General features: G+C 30.1%; 1 protein-coding gene across 2 annotated transcripts in view; it reads right to left on the reverse strand.

The window, feature by feature from the left end:
* The window catches only part of LOC122634862 (caveolin-3-like), a 152,259-nt gene extending 147,647 nt beyond the window's left edge, over positions 1 to 4,612 (reverse strand). Inside the window, exon 1 of one of the 2 annotated variants that reach the window (XM_043824247.1) lies at positions 4,462 to 4,612. The gene's annotated coding sequence lies outside the window, so the exon portion shown is untranslated. Of the gene's footprint in view, positions 1 to 4,457 lie in introns of both variants that reach the window. The other variant, XM_043824246.1, reaches the window with a different exon arrangement.
* Positions 4,613 to 11,935: the final 7,323 nt, after the last annotated feature.

Genomic DNA, 11,935 nt, shown 5'->3' on the forward strand with positions numbered 1-11,935 from the left:
GACGGAGAGAGAGAGAGAGAGAGCGGGGTGGGGGTGAAGGGTGGGCTCGTACGATAGAGCAAGGTGCAATGCTCGAGCGCGATGCACAAACAGCGTCGGCCGTCGCGATCCGCACGAACCAAGGTCACCCGGGTAATGTCCCGATGCCCCCTATGCAGGACAAATTCACTCGTTCAAAAGCGCTCGACCACAAACCCCACCTATCTTCTTCTCTTTCTATATCTATCTATCTTTCTATCTGTCTCTGTCTCTCTTTCGTACGTACATACATAGATATACATAGTATACATAGATATATATGCGTATATATATATACACGTCTATCCCATTAAATAGAAGTGAGAAAGCTAAAAACGTGGGACGAGCGTATGGGGAAACTCTTTCTATCTTTGTCTCTCTTATGTTCTACCAAATAAAATAATAAATAGAGCCTTTCTTCTCTCTCTTTCTTTCTTTCTTTCTTTCTTTCTTTCTTTCTCTCTCTGGTTTCTTCTCTCGATTTAGTGGAATGTGTAGGCGTAGAGAAAGAAAGAAAATGTACTTCATTAATGTGTATTTACTTTACAAGCAAAACAGAGAGAGAGAGAAAGAGAGAGAGAGAGAGAGAATGTATATTATATAAGTTATATGAAATAGATATATAATAGAGGTATATATGATAGATAATAATAAAATTCATTTGTAAAGGGAAAGAGATACGAAGTGATAAATAAAGTCTCTTTTTTTTCCATATCGAGAATTTTCTAGATTTTATAGAAAAACAATATAAACGTTGATTAACATTTATTTGTTCTCGGTAGTATCGTGCAATTATTTACAAAAGAGATCTAACAAAAGGAGTGGAGGGGGTTGAAAGAAAAGAAAAAGAAAAAAGAAAAATAATCGATAAAAGATTCAAGGAGACCTACTCTTTATAAAACAATCTCGGACAATGTTCTCGCAAATTTTTCTCCTATACTAGCGTACTAATCTAAGTTCGTACATTAATTAATAAAATACAAAACAATTATCTGTGATAATAAGCGCAGACGTCACGGTTGAAGTTATACGTCGGCGTTATTGCATTATCAAACGCTGTGAAATGTGTAATGAGACTGATAGAAAGAAAAAAAAGAAGACAAAAAGAAAAAAAAAAAAGAAATACAGAAAGAAAGAGAAAAGGAAAAAAAAAGAGTAGAAAAAAACGAGATAAAAGAGAAGGAAAAAGAGGCAAAAGGGCAACCCGCAGGGAAAAGAAACCGAAAAGAAAGAAGAAAAAAAAGAAAGGAAAGAAAAAAAAAAGAAAAAAAAAAAAGAAAGTGGTCCGAGAAGTTAAGCGAGGTGCGTTTAAACCCGCTTTGCGCTTCCACCCGCGCCTTTGAAAGTGTTCAGAGAAGCGGATGCGTTATGCAACGTCACCTCTTCGTCGGCTAAACGAGCTCTGCTCCTCGCCCTACTGACGAATGCTGAGCGCCTTCGAACGCGGCGCCTCTTTGCCTTTCCTTCCAATGCCACGGTTGTATCTCTTTCTCTATCTCTCTCCCTCTCTCTGTCTCTTTATCTCTTTCTCAGACACACTCTCTTTCTCCCACTCTTTTTCTCTATTTATCTCTCAACACACACTCTCCCTCTTTCTCTCTCTCTCTCTCTCTCTCTCTCTATATATATATATATATATATATATATATATATATATATATATATGTATATCTCTCTCTTTCTCTTTTAACACATGCATACACATACACTTTCTCTCTCTCTCTCTCTCTCTCTCTCTCTTTCTCTTTTACTCTCTATATGCATATAGGTATACATACTCTCCTTCTATCTTTCTCTCACTCTCTCTTTCTCTCTCTTACTCACGAACGCATATACGAGCAATCGCTAACGCACCCTTCCTATACGTATACTCCTGATCACTCGGTGGAAGATGCTGCGAGAGATTCGACAAGCCCGAACGTTTCTCTTTGTTCTTGCATTTAGAGTTTCTTTTAAAAATTGTATAACGCATTTCTTTTTCTCGATCATGAATTAGAAAAGAATTTTCTTATTTAATGTTATTCAGTTTGTTCGATTGTCGACGTTTAATTCTTATCTATCGGTTTTTAAACAGGATTAATTGTCTCTGTGAAAATGTTTAATTATTATATTTTATTAACTTTATTATTATTATTAGATAGTAGTAATAATAATAGTAGTAATAATAATATTACATTTTATTGAATGGATATTTGTCTTTTTCTTATTATTTCATTTTTAATAGAAAGAATTATCTAACACAGCAATCAATCTCATTTATTAATTATAAACAATACACGAATTAATTACCATAATGATGGTAATTATTTTTTTACTAAAATCAAATTTTATTTCAATTTTATCACTATCATCATTATCATCATCATCATCATCATCATCATCATCATCATCATTATCGTCATTATTATTATTACTTAATTTTTCACAGGAGATAAATAACGATGATACACATACGTACATTTGCATATAGATATACGCATACTTGCATATCTAAATATGGATAATATTATTAAAAAGTGCATAAGCATAAGGGTAAATAAAATCGATGGCATCTAGACAACTTAATAAACTTTTTTATGCATTCGTTCGAAGCGCTCGTTTGAAGCACTTATATGAAGGACCAAACGCTACATCTATGTATATTTACATATATGTATATATGTATACATGTATTTATGTTGTATGTATGTACATACATACATACGTATCGCTGCGGACGGTTTCGTGGAATATTTTGTTCGTTGCGCATCCGTCCACGCTGACGAAACCGGATGACGAGCTAAGACCGAAAGCAAAGCCAGCCAACCAGCCCACCCGTTCGTCCATTCGAGTAAGAAAGAAGGAAGAGAAATTTATGCGGCCATTAAATCGTGCGTGAGATAAATTAGAACCATTCGAAACATCTTATTTCTATTATTAATAATAACTAAATACTACAATACAATTGTCTCTTTTGATCGTTATCATCACGTATATTAACAAGATTTTTCATTCTCATTTTTATCTTTATATCCTTTATAAATCATAAATAAATGGCAATGAAACGATCGAATATTAATATCGAATTCATTAATTAACCATCTAAAAATGAAATCTTTATCAACGTTAATCGAAACGATATCCTTTATTTCATTAATTAGAATTAGAAAATTGATTGGTTTAATGATTAAAATTGTATAATATAAATGTAATGATACATTGACTTATATTTATCTGCATTTTATTATACTTTTAATAGTAGTAGAGTTATATTATTAATAGAGACAGATAGGTTACTTCCTTTGAAATCTAATGATCAATATTCTATCGACGAAAATAATTATTGTTGGAAAACAGGAAGTACCATAAACGATAGCATCATCTTTGATAATTTCTTCATAATAATAGTAATAATAATAATAATATTACGTCGAATGAAAATGTTCTTCGGTAATAACCTTTCTAAACTCATGACGTATGAAACAGTATTGAAATGATCTGTATTATAATCCTCGAATTGATTCATATAACGTATCCTAGATTAGCTACTTCATGATCGTTCACAAAATGTAAAATTTATGCGAATCATGTGAAAGATATGTATATACGAATATACTTTCTCTCTCTCTCTCTCTCTCTCTCTCTCTCTCTCTCTCTCTCTCTCTCTCTCTCTCTCTCTCTCTCTCTCTCTCATACAGATACACATATACATACGATAAAATGCTTCTCTTCTTGTTTTCGAGAGAATGTCGACCTTGGCCAGCACCCAACTAAACGTTCTTTTTGCAAAATTGTTGCCTTCGTGATGATGGAGTCATGCGTACTCGTGTAGTTACGTAGATACATGTGTACCTACGTCTACGGGACATTCTTTGAATAAAATCGAATGCTGCGTAGTTTTCGCAAAAAGATGCAAGAGAGAAAATAGCAACGGTAGAAGTAACAACGATGCTTTCTTCTCTTTCTCTCTCTCTCTCTCTCTCTTTCTTATACGTATATACTCGAACACTCTTACCTATGTTTGTCATCCTTATCCGACGTAATTAAATTAATAATAATATTAATAACTGATACACATAAAGAAAATGATTTGCAAAAGCATTCACATTTCAGATTTGGATTGAATTAAAAAAAAAAAAAATTCTCTCTCTCTCTTTCTTATAAAATACGAAATCGTACGACGACGTAGTTTTAAAGCGTTCTTAAAAAATAATTAAATAGACTAACGAAGTAACGTGAAGGGAGACAAGTAGAATCAACGAGAACACAATTTTATGGTTTTGATAAATTTATTCTCGGTTGGCTTAACTCGTGAAGAGTAGGGAGAGAGAAGGTAGGGATGGGGGTGAGAGTGGGGTGGGGGACGGATAGAATAATAATATTGCGTCGTACATACATACATACATACATACATACATTCATACTTACATACATATACAGGTATATACATATGTACTTACGTACTACGGACTTTATGAGCCATGTTCCTTGAGTTATTTCCGTCCCGACAATCCGCGACGATGCGTTCCTGAACGTACGACGACCCCATTCGGAACGGCGATTAAAACGATTGAACGATTACGCAAGTTTAGTAACAATGTGCTGGCACTCGGTGCTGCTGTCGGCTACGTACTGCTAAGAAGACTAGCAAAGCTCGAAAATGAACGCGTGCGCGTTCACGATCGTAAGGATGTTTTCTTTTTCTTTCTCCTTTTTTCCCTTTGATTATCATAATATTGAATAACATTCATGAAACGTTACGTATTTATTATATAATAAATTCGTTACTTATTCTTACCTCAGATGTTTGTGTGTGTATGTGTGTATGTGTGTTGTGATATACTTTAGCGTCTTGACATTGTAAGTATCGATCTGTAATATTTTCAATGTTATGTATAGGTATACTTATAGAAAAAAATAAAGACAATGATTGGGAAGATAGTTTGTATGATTATATCGTAAAAGTACATGTATTAAAGTTATTTATATGGATATGTTTGTATATGTGTATATATTCATTAATAAGGAATGATTTCCTTGCTCGTTTACAACGTTATGGGTAATACATTTTATGAATCAAAGTTATTGTTTCTATGTGAATGGTTAAAAATGTTATTGTTATCTAATGATATGTTTTAAATGATCTGTTTTGTTTCAAATGATTGTTCGAAGATGACAGAGAAAATATAAATGAATATTTAGTTACTAAGAAAAAGATATAAATTGTTTGATATCGAGTAGATTAGGAACTCGTAGATTTTAAATAAATTTTTATTTAATTTCTACAAATCTGTATTTAATTATTAATGTGTAACAAATTCTATGTAGTTTAGTAAGAGCATCTATTTACGGTACAACAGATCGTATTGATCAAACAATTTTAGACGATTTCATATCATCGCAGAAAAAGAAAAAGTAAAAAAGCATCTAACAATTATAAAACGACAATGGTAAAATTTTATGGTTTAACATTTTCCCTCTCCCGAAATAGGAATCGATCGACGATAACGACGTATAAACCGAGATTTATTTAAGGCAAACGTTACAAATAGAAAAACGTTTTCATTCGCCGCGTCTATTTCGTTTTCTCGTTTACAAAATCCTGATTTCTTCAAAACCATGTTAACATGAATATGACCAGGAACGCTATGTTCTAAAAATACCTGAGGGTAACTAAATGAAAATCAAAGAAAAATTCATTTGAATGGAAAAACAGAGCTCGTTGCAAGAGATCAATGAAAAATAAACGAAGCTTTTAGCTTGGCGTTAGAAAAGGATATATATATATATGTGTGTGTGTATGTATATATGTATAATATATACGTATGTATATATGTATATATAGAGCGAGGGACGAAAGAGTGCGCGCCCGCGCATACATGCCACAGGCCGATCGAAACCTCTCGAGAAGAGAAAAAGAGAGAGAGAGAGAAAGAGAGAGAGAGAAAGAGAGAGAGAGAGAGAGAGAGAGAGAGAAAGAGAAAGAGAGAAAGAGAGAGAGAAGCACTTGTCCTGACCTTGCTTTGTCACTGACCTGTCCTAGGCGGTGCCTCCGCCGTTGGTGGCCATAGCAACGTACACGATCACCCTCGTGCTCCGCACGCACTCTTTTAAACTAGTGTACGTGAGTATCTTTGTAAGTGTTTGTTTGTCCGTCTGTGTATATGTTTATATATATATATATATATATATATATATATATATATATATATACGTGTCAGTACGAAGAGCCCGAATGCCACCCACACGCGACTTTGACTTCCTCGACGAGAACGCGTACTCGCGTCCGGTGCAACGGCACCTTAAATTTTCTCTCTCTCAGAAATAGCAGTCTCTTGCGAAATAAAGATCTCGACGTTCCGTTTCTTTTATGCATTTACATATACGAATATATGTGTGTATGTGTGTATACTTATAAACGTAAGTATGTATTATAGATAGGCGAGCGTACGAAGGTACGAAGGTAGATTTTTTCTTATTCATTTCGATCGATCTTTTTAATATATTATTTATCGTTATTTTTATATATTGTATTTCTTATCAAAGTATTCTTCTTACTATTCGTCTTAAATATTGATTATTTTGTGAATTATTAACGTAAATTATTAATTGGAAATATAATATTTCGAAAATTGTTTTGACGTATTAATATAAATGTTATATATTTATGTATCATTTGGATGTAAGATTATTAATGATATTTAATAGAGAAAGATTTAAAGTGATTTGAGAATACTTGGGATGAAATTTTAAGTAGACAATTTTTATGATAATCTTTGTAAACCAATTATTTTAATTATTATAATTGGACATATATATATATATATATATATATATATATATATATATATATAATAGTAAAAAATCATTATTCCTTGAGAAAATATACATTGTATATATATAATAATTATTATCAATACATTTTATTATTTTTTAATTACTATTCTCATCGATTTTAATTCATCTTCATCATCAATTATACAATTTTTTTTTTATTTTGGACCTTTATTCTTTTTTATACTCGATTTTTCTTTAGGAATAAATTAAATTTTGTTTTCTCTAGTTATTTACTTTTTCGTTCTTTACGCTTACAAATAAGTGTTAATATCATTGAGAGAGAGAGAGAGAGAGAGAGAGAGAGAGAGAGAGAGAGAGAGAGAGAGAGAGAGAGAGAGAGAGAAGACTCATGATAAACTATGTTCGTTCAGGAAGGAATTTTAGCCGCCTTAAGAATTTGTATTATTAAACAGTATATATATGTTGATACTACGTACTTGAACGTAAACACACACGCATATATATATATATATATATATATATATATGTGGGTATTAGCATGTCTATGCGTATAACTTTAGAAACGATATTGTACGTGATATCCCATCGACTTATTATTAGAAGTATTTTGCAACGAGTATCGTCAACGTGCTCGCATAATCTCCGGATTTAGATCACCCGGCCAACGTTACCGACGTATAAAGACGTTTATAAGCATCGAAAGCTCAATATGTTGTCGTTTAATTAAATCATCGACGTATATAGTTACTCGATAGATTCATTCGACATTCGAGAATATTCGGTTAAATAAAAAAAAAAAACAAGTATCATAATTTTGACAATAATGTATCTGTTACATTTCCAGATTTTTATTCTTGAAAACTTTTTCATGAGAAAATGTACGTATGTGCAGAGAGATAGAGAGAGAGAAAGAGAGAGAGACGATTTATATTGTATATTATTATTGTTTTTATTTGGATTTTTATTTTAAATCATTATTGAATTCTGATAAATTAATTAAGCTTACATTCAATAAAATGGACTATTATATAAAAGTTTTGCGAACAGCGATTATTGAAAAATTATTATCGTTAATAAATAATAATAAATAATCGAAATTTATTTTTGCAATATTTTGAGGTTTTTATGCTTAAAGATTTTTTTATTCAAGAGAAAAAATAAGAGAGAAAGAGAGGGAGAGAGAGAGAGAGAAAGAAAGACAATTACTTATTATTCTTATATGGATTTATATCTTAGATTATTGTTGAATTCTGATAAATTAATTAAGCTTACATTTAATAAAATGAACTTTTACGTAGGAGTTTTATGAATCCAATAATTGTAATTATTAACATCTTTTTTTTGTGAAATGTATATCCTAATAAATAAAAAACAAATCGTCAAACATAAAATTTTCATTTTCAGCAAATAATACTTTCACGAATATTTATATGTATCTATGTGTGTACATGGAATATACATATATATGTATATATATATATATTCTGTAATTTGTTGAATAACGAAATAAATAATCAAATTTTATTATTTCGACGTTGGAGATACTAAATTTCAAAATACTCGTAAATTCCGGATTTAACATGGACAAAACAAGTACATATATTGTATGTGAATTTTTAAACATAAACATATTTACGTATACGATACGTAAATCGCAGATATAAAACGTGATATACGTATGTAGATGGGGTAATAGAAATATATATACAGGGTGTTCCAATTAAACGAAGTATCTTAAAATATATGACATAAAAAAAAGAAATAGTTATAAAAAAAGAAGAAAACCGATCTCAAAAAATAATCAAATTAGATTTATACGTTCTCTACATATATATCTACCTATATATAAATATAAAATATACAACTTAAGTAATATCAAAATTAATATCATAAATCTTGTTTAGTGTAAGCGACATAGTTTATGATCATATTAAAGGTCTACATGATTTTAAATAAGAACAAACAATAAAAATTAAAGGAGAAACGTAATAAAAAATAAAACGACGAAACGTATAGAAAGTTCACAGAAAATAACTTTTATATATTGTGAAAGAAAAATACGAACAATTAGACCTTCCATTTTTTTGCTGACGAGTAGAGAAGAAGAAGAAAAAGTAACAAAAAAAGAAAAAAGAAAAAAGAAAAAAAGAAAAAAGAGGATTTGGAAAGTTCGTATATGCGTTCTAAGAAAAATGTTCCAGGTAAGAGATAATAAACCTGAGAGCCCATGGAGAAAAAGGAAAACAAACATTTTGCGTTACAATATGACGGGAAAAGTAATGAGATAGGTATAGTTTAGTATGGCTTCCGTTCTCGCATACGAATTTGTCCGTTGCTCGAAAGAATCGGAAATAATGGGCTCTGACATTTAACAAAAAATATTTTTTTTCCTTCCTTCCGTTTCCTTTTCTTTGTTTTCTTATTCATTACCAATTCGATTTAACCAAAAGTTGAAGATCCAAGTTTTACGTACACCATGCAATATACCATTTTTCTCATTAAGAGTAATTATGTCGTCATTATTTTTTTATAACGATATATATGTATATATAAATGTGTGCGTATGTAATTAAAAGTGAATAAAGAAATGTTTCAGACAAAAGTTAATTATTTTTTTTTTTATGTGAAATATTGTTTATGTCATTATAAAAATTTCTAAAAGGTTTTTCTCATAAAAAAAAAGAAAAAAATATACTCACAAAAATGATCTTGAAATTTTCGACTAAATGAGAAACGTTAAATATTGCAATGCATTCCCTTTGAAATTAGATGAACTCTTATCTGAACAATTTTTCTGGGAAATACCTTGTTTCTGAGATAAAAGTTTGTAAAGCTTTATTTTGAATACCCGGTATAATAAATTCTTTTATATTATTACTTATATTTATATGTATATTAATTCTTGTATATTATATATATATATATATATATATATATATATATAAATAAATTCTTTTACATTATTAAAGTAGATGCTTTTAAAATATTAAAAAATAGTCTCACGATATAATATTGCTTTTGCGTATAGCATTCTCGAATGGAATCTCGTATAAAAAAATTCTTATCGTGACGTCATTTTATGACAATACACGAACGTGTAATTTCAGTTACACGTAGAGATTATTTAAAAGATTCCTTGCTTTCGCCAAATAGAGTCTTTTAAAATGAAAAAAGAAAGAATTAAGAAAATGAATAGGACAGTTGATAAATTGATTGTTCTATATAAAAATTAATTCTTTTATGTAAACAAAATTTGACGAGCAACTGCAAATAGTCTTGCTTTATACATCCAATAAACTTGTCAAATCAAACAGAATGAAAATTCATAGAGATACGCGCGAGTTTAATTAAATAAATGTAGTTTCAAAAAAAAAAAAAAAAAAACATGTTTTTGAACGATTCACGTGCGAACAATCTCACAAAGAAAAAGTGCACAACAATTCCATTAATAAATTTCAATTTCATTGTAACAATTTAAGGAGATATCTTTGATATCTTTAAACGAAAAGGATTAATCGATTAAACGCAACAAAAAATTAAATATTTAATCATTCAATAATCCTACAAATAAATATAATATTATGATATAATATTTACAAATAAATGTAATATCAATTGGTAATTAATACTTCTATAATATGATAATATATAATATATTGTTTTCTTTTTTCTTTCTCTTTCATACGAAAGAAGAGACAATACAATTGTATAACGAATATTTTTTTAAAGTAAAAATCTCTGTTAATAAAAAAAAGGAAACAAGAAGATAAGAAAAAACAAAAAGAAAAGAAAATTGCATCGCAAATTCGATAATAGTATCATCGGAGATATACGTACGTACATATATCGCCTTAATCGCAATATTTTTTCGTCATCGTATTGACTCAAACATTTTCTACGAAAAATATTGCAGACGGAAGTGCTTTGCCAAAATCGTGCTACTTACGAGAAACGAATTCGCAAAAAAACGTTTACGTTTGTCGAATCAGAATTTGCGTCATCGAGTAATCATCGCGAACTCATCGAATCAATCGTTTTATTTGATTAATTATGAAAACGAAAATTTATCTAAGAAACTAATCGATTTTTAAGAATGTCATTATCGGACAAAAGAATATTTGCATTCGGAGTAATATAAAACGATAAAAATTTAATGAGATTATCGTTGCGATTAAATCGTTGAGATTAAATCGTTCGATTTAATCGTGCGGAAATGAAATAATTAGAAATTAAATAAGATGATCGTGCAATTAAATCACGCAGCAACGAAAAAAAAAAAAAGAAAAGAGAAAAAAAAAAAGAGAGAAAAAGAAAAGGAAAAGAAAAAAGAAACGTAGCGACGATTACGAAATCGAAAGGAAAAAAAAAAAAAGAAAAGAAAAATTGCACGTGTCTGGTGGATCGAACAAAGAAATAAGAAAGAAATGATTCCGTATGCATTTGCATATATGCGTATATACGTATATACATACGTACGTACATATATACATACATAAATTCACAATGTTAATAAACGTTCATCGTCATTTTTCTTCTCCAGTCTTTTTGTAATCTCTAATCGCAAAATTAAAACAATAATATTGCAGACAAGTCTGACAAGGAGACAAAATGTATGTATCGACAAAAGTAGAGGTTGAAAGAGCTGCATTATGCATGTTTGTTTCTTTTTTTCCTTTCTTTTTTTTTTTTCTTCTTTCATTTCTTTTTCGTCTAAGAAGAGAATAAGGAGAAGCCAACGCATATGTTCGCATACACAAACACACAGACATATGCACGCACGCACAAAATACACTGACACACTGGTGATGATTCATTCGACATTTTCAAACCGTCTCGTCGACCGAAAATGCAGAATGCAGTTATAACGTTGAATATACCTCATTCTTTGTCTCTCTTATTTTCTCTCTCTCTCTCTCTCTCTTCCTCATGGTTGTTTGCTTCCACGTGGCTTCATATCTTTCTACGTAAGCTGTTCTGGAAACATTTCAAGTCGTTTTTCAATTATTCGACGTAGATATTCTTTAATGAAAAATGTAAATCCAAGAATTACTATAATAAAAGATGCTCTTTTTTATTTCCTTTTTTTTCCTTCTTTCTTTCTTATTTTTTTATTTTTTATTTTTTTATTTTTTTGAAAAAA

The sequence above is a fragment of the Vespula pensylvanica genome, chromosome 16 (assembly GCF_014466175.1).
Source record: "Vespula pensylvanica isolate Volc-1 chromosome 16, ASM1446617v1, whole genome shotgun sequence".
In the NCBI taxonomy this organism is placed as follows: Eukaryota; Metazoa; Arthropoda; class Insecta; order Hymenoptera; family Vespidae; genus Vespula; species Vespula pensylvanica.